Here is an 18,528-nt window from a genome sequence, read left to right as displayed (position 1 = left end):
GACACCACGAACATCTTATGCAAACAACACTATTGCAACGATTGCATGTTATGCTTGACGTGTTGGTGAAGCAGAACTCCACAGGGCTTTCGAATTCTCCTGGCCTCTCGTCAACATAGCCGCATCGAAACCATGCATACTGGAACAGTTTTATGTATCGAGGTGCTGATAGTTGGTTGTGTGTAAGCGACTGAATTTTTATTATGGTGTCACGAGCATGTAAATTTATATTTAAATTTAAAATTATAACTAAATCTGATATTTTTCTTAGGAAATTTTTCCACACGCGAAAACCGTAAACATCTAATGGTTGAATTAACCCTGTCGTGTTTTGGGGGATTTTTAAAATTTCTAAATTTATTTCTGTTAGGGCAATACTTTGAATTAGATTTTCATCATAGCCGATCCATGAATCTAAAATCAGCATTGCCCTTTCTTTGATGATCGGGAGGAACGCTTTTTCTAACCATCTTTTCAGTAATTCTTTCGTCAGTTTTCCTGACGATGAAGCCCCGATGACGATGTTAGGAGCTGTAAACATCGTCTGTTGTACACGTGGTCCTAATTGACCACCTGTTTCTTTTAGGACAAGGAAGAGTGGAGATTGCAGTTTACCATCAGCTGAAACTGTCGGCTGGATGATATAACTATGTGTCATTGATGACACTGATTGAACAGCACTTTCTGTTTGAATTTCTCCTTTCCATGACAATGTTCTGCCGGAGTGCATTTCTAATTGGAATCCGCTTTGGTCGGTATTAAAAATATTTTCTTTTCCATAAAATTCAAAATGTTGTTTTACATGCTGTACAAAACTGTCAGCAGCTGCATTTATTTCTGATAAATTGTCTGTATAATTTCATGTGACTAGTTTTGTTATTTTCCTCGATACAATATTGTATTTATGTTTAAAGTTCCAGAGCCAGTGGTATGATGCTTGAAATCCCTGTAAATTAACAATTTCGTTTTCCTGTAGTGCCCATCGTCGTAAATCTATGTCGTGTATTGGTATCTTTCGATTCCTCATTTCAATGAAACGTGCTATCGTTTTTTGTGCAATCAGTTTTAATTTATTAATTCGACTTCCACCTATATTCACATGTTTTTCCCATCTATACAACTGTCCAACCGTTGATAACTTTCGATACCTCATCTGCACGGTTTTAAAGGCCAATCTCCCTTTCTTTCCACTCTTCCAAAAATTAACAGCTTTTTGCTTATATTCCAGATCTACATTTTCTTTCTCTTTTTCTTCGGGACTGTCATCGGGTGAAGTAGAAGATTTCTCATCTACAGTGGTGTTCGGGGAATTTGTTCGATAGAGAAATCTCGAATTCAAATTGGCTGCTCGAAATGAAAATTTGCCAGTCTGCACGAACGAAACTACTCGTTATTCGTTTGCAAGGGTTGGAAGACTGAAAGAGTGTATTTCAAAGAGAGATTTAAATGTATTTAAAGAATATAAGTTCACAAAAAGACTGTTGACGTTTACTCGCTCGCTTCTATTTACGTACTGTACTCGCGACCGCGATTACCCCTCCTTTTATAATAGATTTCCAAGAATCCTCCAGAACTATTCTATTACTCGAAATTTCACGATGTCTCGCGGCCGCCCTCCCGCTCCGCACCACTCTCCCCGAGGCCTACGAGGCGGGAAATATACAAACGGAAGGGAAGCACGTCGAGACATCGTTTGTCAAATTTAAAACCAAAACATGATTGTAAGAACGTTCTGGGAATTTCGGGAGCGATCCTTGACCGTTCCTTGAACAAGTGGCTATTGACGAGGACGTTGTTGGTTCTTGCAATTCATTTTCATCGTCGTAATCAAATGACGTAAATTTTGAGTAACCAGAATTTCCGTCAAATACTAATTCCTGAAATGTTTCGACATTTGTATACGAGGTGTGACACAAAAGTAACGAGACTAGGTCTGTAACTTGAAAAAACAATGGAATTAGCAGCAATTGTTTTTGTGGCATCATCCCACATACCTCCTCTATCCATGTTGCCAATTTCGATTGAATCGGTCATACCATTTGGAAATATTGCGTTATTTAGTGAACACGTGCAACTGCATTCTGCCGGAAAAATGTCTAACGTAAAAACCGAACAGCGAATAAACATCAAGTTTCTTGTAAAATTTGTTGAAATCTGTTGTAACATGTGATGAGACATGTATTTTTACCTATGACTCACAAAGTAAGCGCCAGTCGATGCAATGGAAGTCTTCAGGATCCCCAAAATCCAAAAAAAAACGCATGTCAAAATCAGAATTCGACATTAGTGGAATTGTAATGATTGAGTGGTTTCCCAGTGGTCAGACTGTTAACTAACACTATTACATTGAAATACTAAAAAGACTTCGTGTAAAAATCAGGAAAAAAAGGCCACAGTTGTGAAGCGATGAATGGTTGTTGCACCAGGACAATCTCCTAAAGGGACTTCCAAAAACCTCGTTCCAGAATTGTTAGCAGCAATAGCAGCGCCGAATGCATAAGTGTGTGAATGCTGAAGGGGACTACTTTGAAAGTGATAATGTCACGGAGAACTGATTCTGCAGGTACAATGATTTATTGGACTAGTTTCGTTATTTTTGTGTCACACCTCGTATGCAGCCTGCTTACACCTGTCAATCAAATCTATAATATTTTGGGCCAATTCGAATTCTTTTGCATTCGTAGCAGTTCGTGCAGAATTATTATTTTCATAATTATAATTTTTTATCAAAATATCTATAATATTAATTGCATTAATTTTCATACAATTGCATATAAACAGCCAATAATAGTGGATGAACATAATATTTTAAAAATAATGAACAGCATTATGTTAAACTTTACCCGGAAAAATTGACTTTAAAAAATGTTCAACCTTAGAGGCTCATATCTTCGAAATGGTAATAATAAAGTCATTAAAACTGTGAAAACAGTATGCACAAATTCCTTATAAATTAGTTCCATTGAACGGATTTCAAGAATTGCGATTTTCATTTTTTGACATTTGTCCATATTTTCGCCGTTTTTCGCCGCTGTGCGTCGCGAGTATTCTGAGAAATCGGGAATCTTTTGACGTCGTTCACACCGCGCTCCATGGGTCGAATACCCTCGCTCGTTATCATATAACCCAAATGTTCTAATGTAGTTTATAGGAACTTACACTTATTTAGTCGTAATTCGAGTTTATTCGCGACGCATAGTTGGAAAACATTTTTCAACACCCATAAATGATGCTCTATCGTATCTGTTGCCACTAAAAAATCATCCAAATACACCGAAACATCTCCTGACTCGATCAGTTTTCTGAATATCTGAACAATGTATCGCTGGAATTTCAAGGGCCCTCCTTTCAGACCGAATGGCATTTTAAGACACTCGTATTGGCCCCATGGCGTAACAAAAGAAGTAAATTTAATGGAATCTTCATGCATCCGGATATGGAAAAGTCCGTCCTTCAAGTCTAGAAGTGTGAAATATTTTTTTCCGTTTAACAAATCTAACTGATCTTCTATTAGGGATAATGGAAAGTTGTCACGAATTGAAATTTTGTTTAAAAATCTAAAATCTATGCGCATGCGCATTTCTCCGTTTTTTTTCTCTTAACCAATATTATCGGTGAAGCGTACTCGGAAGCGCTTTCCTGTATTACGCCTTTTGCTAACAAATCATTTATTATTTCTTTTAATTTTGTTTTTTCATGGTAAGACAATTGACGCGGAGCATAATGGAACGGTTTCTTATCTGTTACAGTGATACTCATTACGTTTTCTGTTTGCGGTTGTTCTGGTCTAATGGACTTTATATAGTAGTCGATAAACAAATGGCGAACCTGATTTTGAATATTTCGTGTAACATCCTCATTGATATTTAATGTTGGCATTTGACTATCGCTGTCTGAAGCTATTTCAATATTCATTATTTCTCTAATTTCCTGACTGAATGTACATGAAACTCCTGCCGTTTTCAAAAATCTCCCCAATACCAAAAGGTTTTTCATGGTATTTTCCGTGACTACGTGCAGCACGACACTGTAAAGAATTCCTCCATAAGTAACTTGAGCCTCGACGCATCCGACTACATGCATTTCACTATTATTTATTCCCGTGAATTTAATAGATTTACCTGTATCGCGAATAACATCGTTCGGTATAATCGTTTCTTTTATAAAACTAATGAGACTACCCGAATCTAATAATGCGCTTATCTCTAATTGTCTAGAATTATTATCAGCAGTTCTTAAATCTAATAATACCGTCGGGTAAAAATCGCTGTCTTCGGCTTCGTGAGGAACTAAATAAGTGACGTCTCTCGAAGCTGGACATTGCTTGACACAGTGCCCCATATTACTGCATTTGAAGCAGGTTCCTCGCTCTCTTTTAGGCCTCTCGCAGTCACCCGCATAGTGTCCCATCTCGTTGCAGTTATAACATCGGACATCCTTCAGGTCTTTCGGGCGCTGCTCCCGGGTGACCCTTGTTGTTGGTGGGTTGATTCCCCGTCGCGGTATTGTCCTGGGCTTTCTCGCCTTCGCTGGCAGCATTGACTTTGCACCAACTCTTCGACTGTACGGCAGCCTCGCCCTGCAACCACTGTTCTTAGATTTTCGTCTGGGATTCCCTCGACAATGTAGTCGACCACTTCGTCGTCAGAAATTGGCACTCGATTCCCCAGTACGACTTTATCGTGGACATAATCGGTGAATGTCTCGTCGCTTCTCCAGATTCTTTTCTCGAACTCGTGTCTTAATGATAACGTACTCGGTCGACATCCATACATTTTATTTATCCCGACCAGTAACTCCTCATGCGACATATCCACGCAATTTGGTTTCGATTGATACCATCTCAAAGCTTTGCCCTTTATTTTACTGCAAATCATCGCTTTTGCCGCCCAATCGTCTAATCCATGTGTTGCAATCAGTCTCCTCATCTGCTGCACCCACGTTTCCGCATCAGCATTATCGCCGTCGAAGTCGCTTATCAATTCTTTAAGGTCCTTCCAGCCGACCTCACGTGGACACGACGACATGCTCGAAGGCGAAAGCCGGACAAGTTCTAATTCTCTGCGTAATAGTTGAACTTCACGTTCCGCTAAATCTCTTTGTCGTCTCAACAACTCAGCCTCAGACAGGGGTCTCTCCTGCTGTTCGCTGGTTCTTATCTGAATTTCTTCCTGAACCTCGGTCTCCACCACAGAACACTGTGGAATCGGTTGCGTCGTTAAACGCAACGATGTTTCCGGAATACCACTTTCCAGTAGCCGGGTCAATAGCTCGGCTTTTGTCCCCGATATCGCCAAATCATTTCCCCGACACAATTCCTTCAATTCCACTAACGTAAGCGACAACATAATATCTATCCTAATGGTCAATGTCTTAACTAAAACTTAATAATACACTTGGTCCTTTCACGATAACGCACAATTCACAAAGTTAATTAGTGGACTTATTCCAAAACTGACTTCACGAACTTATTTCGCACTTTGTATCTGAATTGCATTCGCGTACCGTGATATCCCACTTCTGAATTGTAGAAGGTCGAGGGGTATTTAATAAATAATTTGCTAAATAAATATTTTAAAAGGTCTTTATTGCTTCGCGGTTATGACGAGACTGTTCGTCGCACGACAAAATCACAGTATAAGAAAGCACAGTAGGCTCACTTCGTGTCGGCACCTTTGATCTCATGACCAAAAGATCGCCATGTTGCTGGTTGTGCGCGGGCTCTAATTTGAAAGACACAAACAGAAAGAAAGAATTTTACTAAATATTTTAAAAGAAAATAAAACTTTAGAGTAATAACTCACTTGATGGGAAGAAAGTTAGAGCTATAGTAATTATATGGTACATAAATTATATTGTGTATATTTACAAATAATTAACACCTTTGTGTTTATTTTGTTGTACATATGTATTAATTTATTTTTAATTAAAATACAATTTCATCAAAATCATTGTGTAAGAATACAATTATTATATACAATAATTAATAAATATGTGCTTTATTTTTCGTTATAAACGACGTTAGAAAAATATAATCTGATAATCATAATATTGACAAATGTGTATCCATCCTTGATCTATCAGTCATAATGTGATTTAGATGCTGAATTCTTCTTTTTCTTTCTTAATTTCAGTTGATTGATGTATACCTAAAAATATTTTGGAATATTAATTAATTAATATAATGAATAAATAATAAATTATACTAAATTAAAGACTAAACTAAAACTAAATGCGAAGCAAATAAACGTGAAATAAATAATTTATTTATTTGAATATATATTACATTATCGCATAAACAGAAATGGTATACAAATTTTAAATTATTAATCGTGAGACAAAATAATAGATTTTTTTTGCTTCTGTTTTTAGTTTTTAAATCTCTATTAATTTGTATGGTATAATACAATCTTATTCTGATAAACAATTTCAATAAATAAATTTTAGGAAAATTACTGCAGGGATGTGAAAACTCCACAGCGGATAAAATTTGTAGAAACTTTTGCAGAACATTTGTTTCAGCAATGATATTTGAATTTGCGAAAAATTTGGTATGCAACTCTTTCATGTAATTAATAAATATTGCATTTGGCATATATAAACTACCAAATGTGTTATTTTCATACGATTTGAAATACGAATACAAATTTGATTGTTCCAAATTGCAATCTGCTTCCGCAAGAAGTGCGCATGTGCCGCAAAAGTGTTTCAGAAAAACGCGACGTAATAAATATCCACAAATATATGTGAAAACATTTACTTCGGTTATCGGTAAATTCCGGTAATTGTTTTCATTTAAATCGGAATTGATAGAAGATGTTGCTTCTGAAGATATTTCAAATGTGTTTTGTCTTTGTACGTCCTGAAATTTGAGTAATATGGAATCTTCATCGCCTGTGCAATTTCCACTGTCGTCTGCTTTGATGTAATCGACCGAAAATATTTTTTTTAAATTATAATAAAATTGTACAGGTGTAGGATTGAATGCCTTGCCAACTTGTTTTCCTATACTCCCAAAAAATATTTCCAGGATATCCTGATTCAGTCGTTTGGTTAAAACGTAATGAATAGGAACTAGTAACTCCTGCAAATAATTTCACAATTCTAATATGGAATTTATTGTGACTATCCAACATTTAATGGATTTTATGAACTTTGTAACGTCTTTTCCGTCTTTTCTTATGACTTTGACGTTTTTCAAAAATTCTATCATTTCCATCAGATAACTTCTTTGTTCGTTGCTATTCGTAAAGGCTTGTTTATAAGGGTTAGAACTATAAATTTTTGAGGAATTCAAAATATCGAATAATTTGTCAAATTTCTCTATGAAGTCAGCTGTGAAAATAGCTGCTGTGGATAAGCAATTTAAACTAATATATGTGTTCATGGCAGCTGACACAGAGTGGCTGAATACTTGCGTGGCATATTTCACTTTCATTTTCTCAAAATTGCTTGGGTTAATGTGGCTGTCTGTCAATTTTGGCGCTGCTCTGAACTGTGCTTTCTTATCTATTGTGTAAAAATCTCTTATATCCTTCCAGGAAGCAATTTTGTCTTCATACACATAACTATGTTGTAATAAATTATTTCTAGTAGCTTTCATAAGATGAGGCACGTGAAAAATGTAATATATTTTTTCACCGTCTATCGTGAAGTATGATTTTTGATCACTGATATTCAATAATTGAGTGAATTGGTCAAAGTTGGAGCCCATGTCTGATGTAAACCCAACAATTTTTACACCAATGCTTCTCATGCTTCTAATTGCTTTCTCTATAATTATTAGTAAATCAGATGCTTTAATTGTGGAGTTAAAAAAGAAATAACTTAATGGTTGTTTCCATGAATGAAAAATACTCTTAACCATAATAACTGCTACATTACATGAAAGTAACTGTGAAGAATTCTGTGAATTGTTTCTATTAAATCCTATGTCTTCAAAACCTATGATTTTATCTGTCGTTTATAAAATAAGTGTGTTTTCAAAGACATTTCGACTATACAAAGTATGCAATATTTCTGAAGGTCTGGCAAAGTGTCAATCTTAATTTTTAATATTTGGAATACGTTCTCTTGTAATCCTGAATTTATATAACAGGTTTGTGTAAATCTTTTTAAAGTTGAACAGCTAGGTAAACAAAATAATTTGTATTTCTTCGCTAACTCTTTATATACTTTAGGGCTTGAAAAATATATAGATAAACAATGCTGTTTGAATGAAGCATTATCATATCTTCTACCTTTTGCATCTTTTTGAAACAGGCGTACTTGTGTTTTTAGGTATTTAGATGTCTGTTTTGGAAAATATTTATCTAGTAACAGATCTATACAGATAAATTCTTTCTTTGCTTTTTTTGCTTCCTGTAGTTATAATTCCAAATTGGCTATTTTTCTTTTATATCCTCTTATCTGTTGATAAAGTTTTGCTTTCCGTGGAGAAAAAGAAGATAGTGGCAAAGGTGTTTGTGTTACTGCTTCTGATACTTTTGCTATTGTGTTGTCTGTATGTATTACATCCAGGTCCCTTCCACTGCGTGCCTGGGAGATGTGGTTGAGCGAATGCTTAAGAATGACGAGGGATGGAAGGCTGTCGCCTCCTTCTGCGAGACGGTGATCTCGCGGAAGGAGGAGGCAGAGCGTGATAGGGAAAGACGTGGAGTGAATGGAAGAAGAATGAGAGGCAGAAGGCGACCCGCTTCTCGGGCGCCCTCTTGAGGGTAGTGGGACGACGCGGTGAAGCCACTGTGTGAAAGATGAGTGAATGTGTTGGTGTGTGTGTCAGCGTGCTTGTGGTGTGATTGTGTGTGTGTGAGTGTAGTTAGTGAGTGGAGAGAAGTGGTGGGATGGGGATCGCGCCGCCCTCCCCGGCGTCGGTCCTCATCCCCTTGTGTGAGTGTCGGCGGTTCTCGGTCCGGGGTGTCGGAGTTCCCGGGATTGACCGAGGCCGCCATGGCCGCAGGTGTCATGGGCGGGGGCCCATGGCACCATTGCACGCGGCCAGGTGTGTGGAGACGACGGCGGGCGTGATGAAGTCGTCGGCTCCGATAAGGGTGGGGCGGGACTTATAATTGTTGTGGGGAGGCTTCTCCTCCCCACGAGAAGAGCGACGCGTTTGTCGCATGGCGGCATTTTGGCGGGCCGTGGCGACGAATATGGCACGACCCCATAGCCCGCCATGCCGCCGAGGGTGGGCATCACCGAAGGGTTTTAGTGGGTACGAATCCCACACTACCCCCGCTCCTCCCCCGGGGAGTGGCGGCGTCTTTCGAAGATTCCCCTCGTTAAAAAAAAAAAGGTCCCTTCCACTGAATGTAGATATATCTGATACATTACTTTCTTCTTGTGTATTCTCATTATTTGAAGTGATTATGTAAGGTGTTTCTACATTTGAGTTACTTGAACTTGCTCCTTCATCTATAAGATAATATTTTACCATATGTAACGTTATTCAAGTGCTATGTGTGTTTTATGTGTGTATACATAGTTTTATTTGAAAATAACTCACTATTATTTCTCATAATATTACTTGGAACAGCATGTGGTTGCAATTGTGTTTTTTCGTAATTTAAAAACATATATTTTGCAAAATGGAGTTTGCACACTCTATAATTATTACAAAGTTGTGTGGCTGTCTTTGAAAGTAAATCCTCTCGACCACACATTGATGGCCACAATTTTGACCTACAAACAATACGTTTTTTTATGTTTCTACATATTTCAAATCTTTGTCATATACCTATAATAATTAAATTTTCACATATTGATCATATTAAATAAGAATGTAAGAAAACATTACTTGTACTTATTATTTAACAACTGATTTTCAAACATGGTTCAACAATTAAATCGAACTTAATTGTAATGCAAAAATTATTTTAAAATTAGTGTAATATTTAAACATAGTTCATGCACTCTCCCTTAAAAGCTATAATAAATACAAGATAAGTAACATAATGAACTAACCTTTCAATATCTTTCGGGAATCGAAACAAAGTTTGTTTCACTCCACATTTTTCGCTACTTGCACTTTCACAACCTTCTATGCAACATCTGTATCCACCTCTTTCGTTCATTTTATTTCACACTTTATATCACTCTATATGTATATTGATTTATTCCTTGAAGAGGATACACGACAAAAAATACTAGAACATGTGCTTTTCAGCTGTTTACAACCGCCATGTTGCTGATTGTGCGATTCGGTCATGCGCGAGTGACAAATATTAGGCCACTTTTGGGCAGAGTGAGCCTACTGTGCTTTCTTATACTGTGACAAAATGCCGTGCTCCAAAAAAAAACGCATCGCGGTGCAAACGCCTAGGCGTCCCCCTCGCCGTACCCGTACTCGCTACAGTCTACGGTCAACTTTACGGAGTAACCGCTTACACCTCGAAGCTGCCGCTCTCGCGTCTTAACTTGTGACAGATCAATGATCGGCTAATGAAGGAAATTAATTTAATACTAGAAAATCTACGTTATATTAAAACAACGAATTAATTAGACGCAAAACAGCTACTTATCAATTCGATACTACAATTTAATTGTGTGCAATTCGATTGTCGAGAGCCGAAAGGTGGCCAGTTTAATCGGTTATGCACTTCTAAAAGTAAGGGTAGAATCGAGTCCGCTGCATCGATGATAAGATGTGTAGAAAAACAAGGGAGGTTAGCGATCGAAAAGTACTCGTTTATCCGGAATAATAAAACACAAAACGAAATAGCTGGATTTCTGTCCCTTTACTGAAATTGTACCCATCATACAGAAGATCGCGTAAATGAAACATGTAGTCCTAAGCACTGTTCTCAAGGTTCTTTGGCATCAACGTTTAGATCATGTGAGTACAAAAAAATTTTTAGAATTGAAAAATAACGAAATGTTTGATGATATTTGTTAAATTATTAATAAATTTAGCATATAGCAACATCTTACAGTATTAGAAATGATGTGCGATGTTAGTAACAGAATAATTGAATATTGTACTTCCGTCTTGTCGTTATGAAAATGTAAGTGTTCGTGATGTTTTATTTGAAGAAAAAGTAATCCCTGTTTAAATGGTTAATCTTTAAGTTAAAATGTTTGTTGTTTGTGTTCTTTATTAAATAATTTGTTCGTGTTCAAAAGTGTATTATTAGTTTTGTTATTTTCCATAATTCTGATTATTTAACATGGTAGCAGAGCGTGGTTAATTTGAGAAAATTAGTTTATGGAAAAAGTGATAGAAGAAAATAAAGACTTAATAAAAGAAAGAAAAATTGAAACATTGAATTAATTGAATAAAGTGCTTGAAGAAAACGCACAAGAAACAAGACGAGTCAATATGGCAGACGAATTCAAAATAACGCTACCAATTTTCGATGGAAAAGATTATAATACATGGAAGAAGAGAATTATGGTATTTTTGAAGATGAAAAAGTGTGATGAAATTATTAAACGAGAAAGAACCGAGATGGATAATGTAGCCGTGTGGAATGAATTTGATCTGAAAACGATGAATTATATATATAGTGCATTATCAAATAGACAAATGGAACTTGTTAACGATGAATGAACAAGTTATGGAATAATCAAGAAATTAGACAGAATTTATTTGCGTGAATCAACTTCATTGCAGATTTGTATAAGAAATAAATTAGATAAGATTAGGTTAAAAGATTATACTGAAACAAGTGAATTCTATGGTGAATTTGAAAAATTAATAATTGAATTGAAAAATGCCGGTGTTGTGGTAACTGAAAAAGAAAAAGTGAATTATATGTTGAGAACATTGCCAAGTTCATTGAGTCATATTGGAGACTTAGTTGATGTTTTACCTGAAGAAGATAGAACTGTAGATTACATAATTAATAAAATTAAAATATATGAAGATAGAGAAAAGGATGAAAATCAAAATTCAGCAAATAGAAATGGAAACTCAAACGTGTTTAGAAGTGAGGTGAAAAGAGACAGAACGTGTTATAAATGTGGTAAATTGGGACATGTTCAGTACGAGTGCATGAGTCAAGGCAGCATTGGAAGTCACTGGAAAGGTTCGAGGGGAAGTTGGCAGCAGCAAGGGCGAGGAGGCGCACGTTATCATCCTCAACAGCCGCGAGATGGATACAGTCTGAACAGAGGCAGCGGCGGTAGTTTCAGAGGAGACGGTGGCAGTTTCAGAGGAGATGGTGGCAATTTCAGAGGAGACGGCTACAGTCTGAACAGAGGTAGCGGCAATTTCAGAGGACGAGGCGCTGGTCAACGAGGAAGAGGCTGTCAACAACGGCAAGATCGTCAATATGCAGATCGAGGAAAGATAAGTTTCGTAACCGAGGTTGAGAAAAAAATAGGTTACAATGTTGAGGTAAACGAATCTGTAAATAAATTAGAATGGGTTCTGGATAGCGGTTCTACAGATCATATTATAAATGAAGATAAATATTTTGTAAGAGTCAATCATTTGAATAATCCGATAAGTGTTAAAGTTGGAGATGGTCGCATAGTTAAAGCAACAAGTGTAGGAGATATTGTAACTAAGTTTGTGACAAATTTTAATGAAACAGAAATTGAGTTAAAAGATGTATTTTTTGTGAAAGAAATGGATAGGAATTTAATGAGTTTTGGAAAAATCGCGAACAAAGCCAAGATTGTTTTAATGGGAAGTACTTCAAAGATTTACACGAGAGAAAATAATTTGATAGCAGTAGCGAATAAAGTCAATAATTTATATAAGATAAATACTGTTTTTGAAAGTAAGCAAAATTATATTACTGAAAAAGTGAATCATGGTATGACTTTGAAAGAAAAATATCATAGGATATTAGGAAATGTTAACTTTAAGTATTTGGACATTTTGAGTCGGAATAATTTAGTCGAGGGATTACCGAGTAATTTGGAAAGTGAGTTTTTGAAGTGTGGTACTTGCGTACAAAATAAAATGATTAATATGTGTTTTGAAAATAATAGACGTAGAGTAAGGAATATAGGAGAAATTATTCATGCTGATGTAAATGGACCGCATAGTATAATGGGTTTTAAAGGGGAAAAATATTTTTTAATTTTAATAGATGATTATAGTAAAGCGACTAAAGTATATCCTATTCGAGAAAAGAATGAAGTTTATGATTGTTTTGTAACATATGTGAATCAATTAGAAAATTTAGTTGGGAATCGAGTAAAACGATTAAGATGTGATAACGGTAGAGAATTTTTAAATAAAGACATGTATATTTTTGCCAAAGAAAAAGGAATTTACATTGAACCGTGTCCTCCGTATGTTCATGAATTAAACGGGACTGCGGAAAGATATAATAGATCAGTAATGGATACTGCGCGTTGTTTATTATCTGAGGCGAAAATTAATGTTAGATATTGGCCAGAGATAATTAAAACAGCTGTATATTTAAAGAATAGAACATTAGCAAATACAATTGAGAAAAAGACACCGTATGAAATTATAATGGGAGTAAAACCAGATATTAGTAATTTGAAAATATACGGAAGTAAAGTTTTTGTAAGAGTTCCAGAAGTTAAAAGGAAAAGTAAATGGGATAGATAGGCGGAGTTAGGAATTCTAGTCGGATATGAGGAAGTAGGTTATAGAGTTTTGATTAATAATAGAGTAATTATTGCTAAACATGTTGATATTGTTGAAGAAAATGTAAATTTGGTAGGATTTAAAGACAATGATGAAATTAATGAAAATGGGTTACTTGAAAATGAGATTAATCAGGAATGTAAAGAAGGAATTGTAGAAAATGAAAAGAATGATTCTGATGAAAAAGAAATGAATGGAACCAATGAGCATGTAGAGATTGTACCTATGACTAGTGTTAAAGATGTAACATTACCTAGACGGTCAGAGAGGAAGAGAATACCTGTAAACAGATACGGAAATCCCATAACAAATTTTATTTATGTAAATTATGTAAGTGTGGATAATCCGGAAAATTATAATGAAGCAATAAATACACTACTCAAAAAAATTAAGGGAACAAAAAAATTCCTTAAAATTTTAGGTCATTTTCAGATTGCTGTATCTCCGTTGGTATTAATCACAGAAGAATTCCAGAATAGTGATTTTGAAGCTTCAGGCCTCTAGTTTTCGGCCCTTAGTCTCAAAAGTATTTTGCGCCTATTTTCATTAACAAAATATGCAAAAAATCACGATGAAAGAATTAAAAATTTTTTTTTCTTTTTTGTACGGTTTGCACTGACGCAGATAAATTTTTTTGAATAATGCCATTTATAGGGCGCTATTCTTTGTTTCTTCCCCTATAATTTGCATGTCCAGGAAGTCGATTCCGATGTTTGGTTACAAAGTTATGAGCTACCAAAGCAAAAATGACGCTTTTTCCTTTGATAGTCATTATCTCATGAACCCAGCATCGAACAAAAATTCTGAACACGGTTCCAGAAAGCAGAGAGTATACCCTTTAAGATGGCTATCTCAGTTTTTCACTAAATGTTTTCTTTTTATGCTTAATATTGATGTAAGAAAACGTCAAAAAACGGTGTTTTTTCCTCAAATTACAAAAGTTACGATATCTTTGTAAATAAGTATTGTAATGATTACGCCTATGTTTTTTTTTAAGCTCATATTGCCCACTAAATGTATGCGAAGTTTCAAATCGCTCCGATTCGTTGTTCCCTATGACCCAATGGATCAAACTTTGACATTTGAACGAAAAGAGGTAAGGAAACGTCATTACTGTTCCGATACGCGACTAGTGCGCTTGATGGATAAAAATGTTTGTGCCTTTACATTTACCGGTACTATTGCAGAATTTTTAAAGAATGCTTTGATTTGAGAAGATCGGGTTACGCTTTCTCTTGTGTGTGAAAGTTAGTGTGTATGTGTGCCGTGTATATGCAGGTATGAATGTGTGCGCGCGCATTTTAAGTTAACAAATTTTAAATTTACTTAAAAATTCTTGCTTACGGAATAAAAATTTTATAAAATTTTTTATTTGATTATGGCTCGACGTCATTTGAGTGAGGTGGAAGTTGCCCGTCTCGTAACCCTCGTCGAGGGGGGCTATCGTTACCGCGAAATCGGGAACATGATGGGTATAAGTCTGTCGGTCGTTTGTCGAACTTATGCACGATACCAACAGACTGGCAGATACGGCCGACGTCCAGGTCAAGGTCGGGCACGTATCACTACCCCAAAAGATGATAGGGCAATAGTAAGACACGTAAGAGTTGAACCCTTTGCCCATGCGGATGCTATTGCCCTGCGATTTCGAAACCGCCGCCATCAACAATCTCAGCGCACCATTTCAGGTCAAACTGTTCGAAATCGTTTGAGGCAGGTTGGATTACGAGCGAGACAACCTGTTCGCGTACCAATGCTTACGCCTAGACATCGCTGCAATCGTTTAACGTATACACGTCAGCACGTCAATTGGCGGACACGCCAATGGAACAATGTGTTGTTCACAGACGAATCAAGATTTTGCCTCCACGGAAACGATCGGCGTCCTCAAGTTTGGCGTTATCGCGGAGAGCGAAATCGTCAGAGAAACACTGTTCCTGTAGCAGCGAATAATGGTGGTTCGGTAATGGTTTGGGCAGGTATTTCGCGGTTTAACCGGACGCAATTGGTAATCGTACATGGTAGGTTGAATGCTAGCCGGTATATCAATGAAATTTTACGTCCACATGTCCTACCTTTTCGTCAACGAATTGGAAACCGATTTCGATTAGTCCAAGATAATGCTCGGCCACATACAGCGAACATTACAAGACGGTTCCTGTCGCAACACCGAATTAATACGCTACCACATCCAGCAATGAGCCCAGATCTAAATCCAATTGAACACGTTTGGGATATGATGGGACGTCGATTGCGAACGGAGTATCCGCATTTAAGGAATTCACGTGCGCTGGAAAATGCGCTCCTGCGCATTTGGGACCAAATTCCACAAACCATGATACGGCGATGCATTAATATGCATGAACAATTGCAGGATGTGATTAACAACCGTGGTGGTAATACTAGGTATTAAATTTTAAAGTCCTCGAATTTTTATTAAGATAAGAAAATTACACCCACGCGCGCAAGACATTGCTGCAGGTGCTCATACGTGCACGCGCCCACATTCGTATACGTGCATATACACAGCACACATACACACGGACTCACACAACACAAAAGGAAGCGTAAATCCAATCCTCTCAGACAAAAGAATTTTTTAAAAATTCTGCGATAGTACCAGTAAACGTAGAGACACAAACTTTTTCCGTAACCAACGGATTAACCGTGGATTGGAGCAGTAATGACGTTTCCTTACCTCTTTTCGTTCAAATGTCAAAGTTTGATCCATTGGGTCATAGGGAACAACGAATCGGAGCGATTTGAAACTTCGCATACATTTAGTGGGCAATATGAGCTTAAAAAAAAACATAGGCGTAATCATTACAATACTTATTTACAAAGATATCGTAACTTTTGTAATTTGAGGAAAAAACACCGTTTTTTGACGTTTTCTTACATCAATATTAAGCATAAAAAGAAAACATTTAGTGAAAAACTGAGATAGCCATCTTAAAGGGTATACTCTCTGCTTTCTGGAACCGTGTTCAGAATTTTTGTTCGATGCTGGGTTCATGAGATAATGACTATCAAAGGAAAAAGCGTCATTTTTGCTTTGGTAGCTCATAACTTTGTAACCAAACATCGGAATCGACTTCCTGGACATGCAAATTATAGGGGAAGAAACAAAGAATAGCGCCCTATAAATGGCATTATTCAAAAAAATTTATCTGCGTCAGTGCAAACCGTACAAAAAAGAAAAAAAAATTTTTAATTCTTTCATCGTGATTTTTTGCATATTTTGTTAATGAAAATAGGCGCAAAATACTTTTGAGACTAAGGGCCGAAAACTAGAGGCCTGAAGCTTCAAAATCACTATTCTGGAATTCTTCTGTGATTAATACCAACGGAGATACAGCAATCTGAAAATGACCTAAAATTTTAAGGAATTTTTTTGTTCCCTTAATTTTTTTGAGTAGTGTAGTAATGATAGTCAGAAATGGATAGACGCGATGAATAGAGAAATTGAATGTTTAAAGAAAAATGATACGTGGGAATTAGTTGATAAACCAAAAGATACAAAAATATTAGATTTAAAATGGGTTTACACAAAAAAATCCGATGATAAATTTAAAGCTAGAATTGTTGTAAGAGGGTTTCAGCAAAAAGAAATACTTGAGGATATTTACTCACCGGTTGCAAGAACACAAACTTTAAAAATATTATTAAGCTATTGTGTACAGGAAGGGTTATTGATGAATCAAATGGATGTAGAAACAGCATTTTTAAATGGAAAAATTAAATCAGAAGTATATGTAAAGCAACCTCAAGGTTATGATGATGATACCGGTAGAGTGTGTAAATTAATTAAGTCTTTGTATGGATTGCGTGAAAGTCCACGAGCGTGGTATGAATGTCTAGATGAGTATTTAAGGGAATTACAATTTAAACGTAGTAAAATTGATTATTGTTTATATTATATGGAAGATAATAATGAGAAAGTTTATTTGATAATATTTGTAGATGATTTGTTAATTTGTAGTAAAAATGAAAAACTAATAGAATTTATTAAAAAGAAATTAGCTATTAAGTTTCGAATGAAAGATATGGGCCAAATAGAAACATACTTAGGAATAAATATTAAATATAATTATGAGAAAAATTCTATGACATTAGACCAAGAAAAATATATAGAATCACTAGCGAGAAAATATGGGATTGAAAATGCAAAATTATATGCTACCTCAATGGAGCAAAATTTGAAATGTGAACCTGCTTTATCAATATCAGAAGATATTAAATATAGGAACTTAATTGGAGCATTACTATATATAAGTTCTAGTACTCGACCAGATATTTGCTATTGTGTGAATTACTTAAGTAGATTTCAAAATTGTTATGATCAAAGTCATTATAAGTATGCTTTAAGAATATTGAAATATTTATATTATACTAAAAACTTAAAATTAAGATTCGATAGAAATGTAAATACTGATGTACTAGATTGTTGTGTTGATGCTGATTGGGCAGGGGATATTATTGATAGGAAATCTACAACTGGATATCTTATAAGAATGTATGGTAATACTATTTTTTGGAAATCAAAAAAACAAGACATTGTAACGAAATCATCGACAGAAGCAGAGTATGTTGCATTGTCTGTATGTGTGAGTGAATTGAAGTTAATTAGAGATTTATTAAGTGATTTTGGAATTGAAATACAAAATCCGATCCGAATTTTTGAAGATAATGCTGGCGCGATATGCATAAGTAAATATGGAAACTTTACGAAAAACTCAAAGTATATAGAAACGCATTATCATTATGTTAATGAAAATTATGTAAAAGGATTAATTGAAGTGGTTAAGATAGATTCGGAAGAAAATCCAGCGGATATTTTCACTAAGTCATTAGGACGAATTAAATTTGAAAAATTTAGAGAGGTTCTTAAAGTGTATTAGAATATAAAAGAAAAATTAAATGAAAATTGCGAATTATTACAAAATGCTAAATTTAAG

The 18,528-nt window shown here is 35.7% G+C and overlaps 1 protein-coding gene across 1 annotated transcript in view; it reads left to right on the top strand.

Moving 5' to 3' along the window:
- Nucleotides 1-2,504: 2,504 nt before the first annotated feature.
- The window catches only part of LOC105663427 (uncharacterized), a 160,082-nt gene continuing 144,058 nt past the window's right edge, over nucleotides 2,505-18,528 (top strand). Inside the window, exon 1 of the mRNA XM_076540550.1 lies at nucleotides 2,505-2,563. The gene's annotated coding sequence lies outside the window, so the exon portion shown is untranslated. The remainder of the gene's footprint in view (nucleotides 2,564-18,528) is intronic.

Source organism: Megachile rotundata, chromosome 15, assembly GCF_050947335.1.
Source record: "Megachile rotundata isolate GNS110a chromosome 15, iyMegRotu1, whole genome shotgun sequence".
NCBI classification, from domain to species: Eukaryota; Metazoa; Arthropoda; class Insecta; order Hymenoptera; family Megachilidae; genus Megachile; species Megachile rotundata.
Note: the sequence above shows the minus strand (reverse complement) of the source record. Positions and strands in the feature narration are given on the sequence as shown.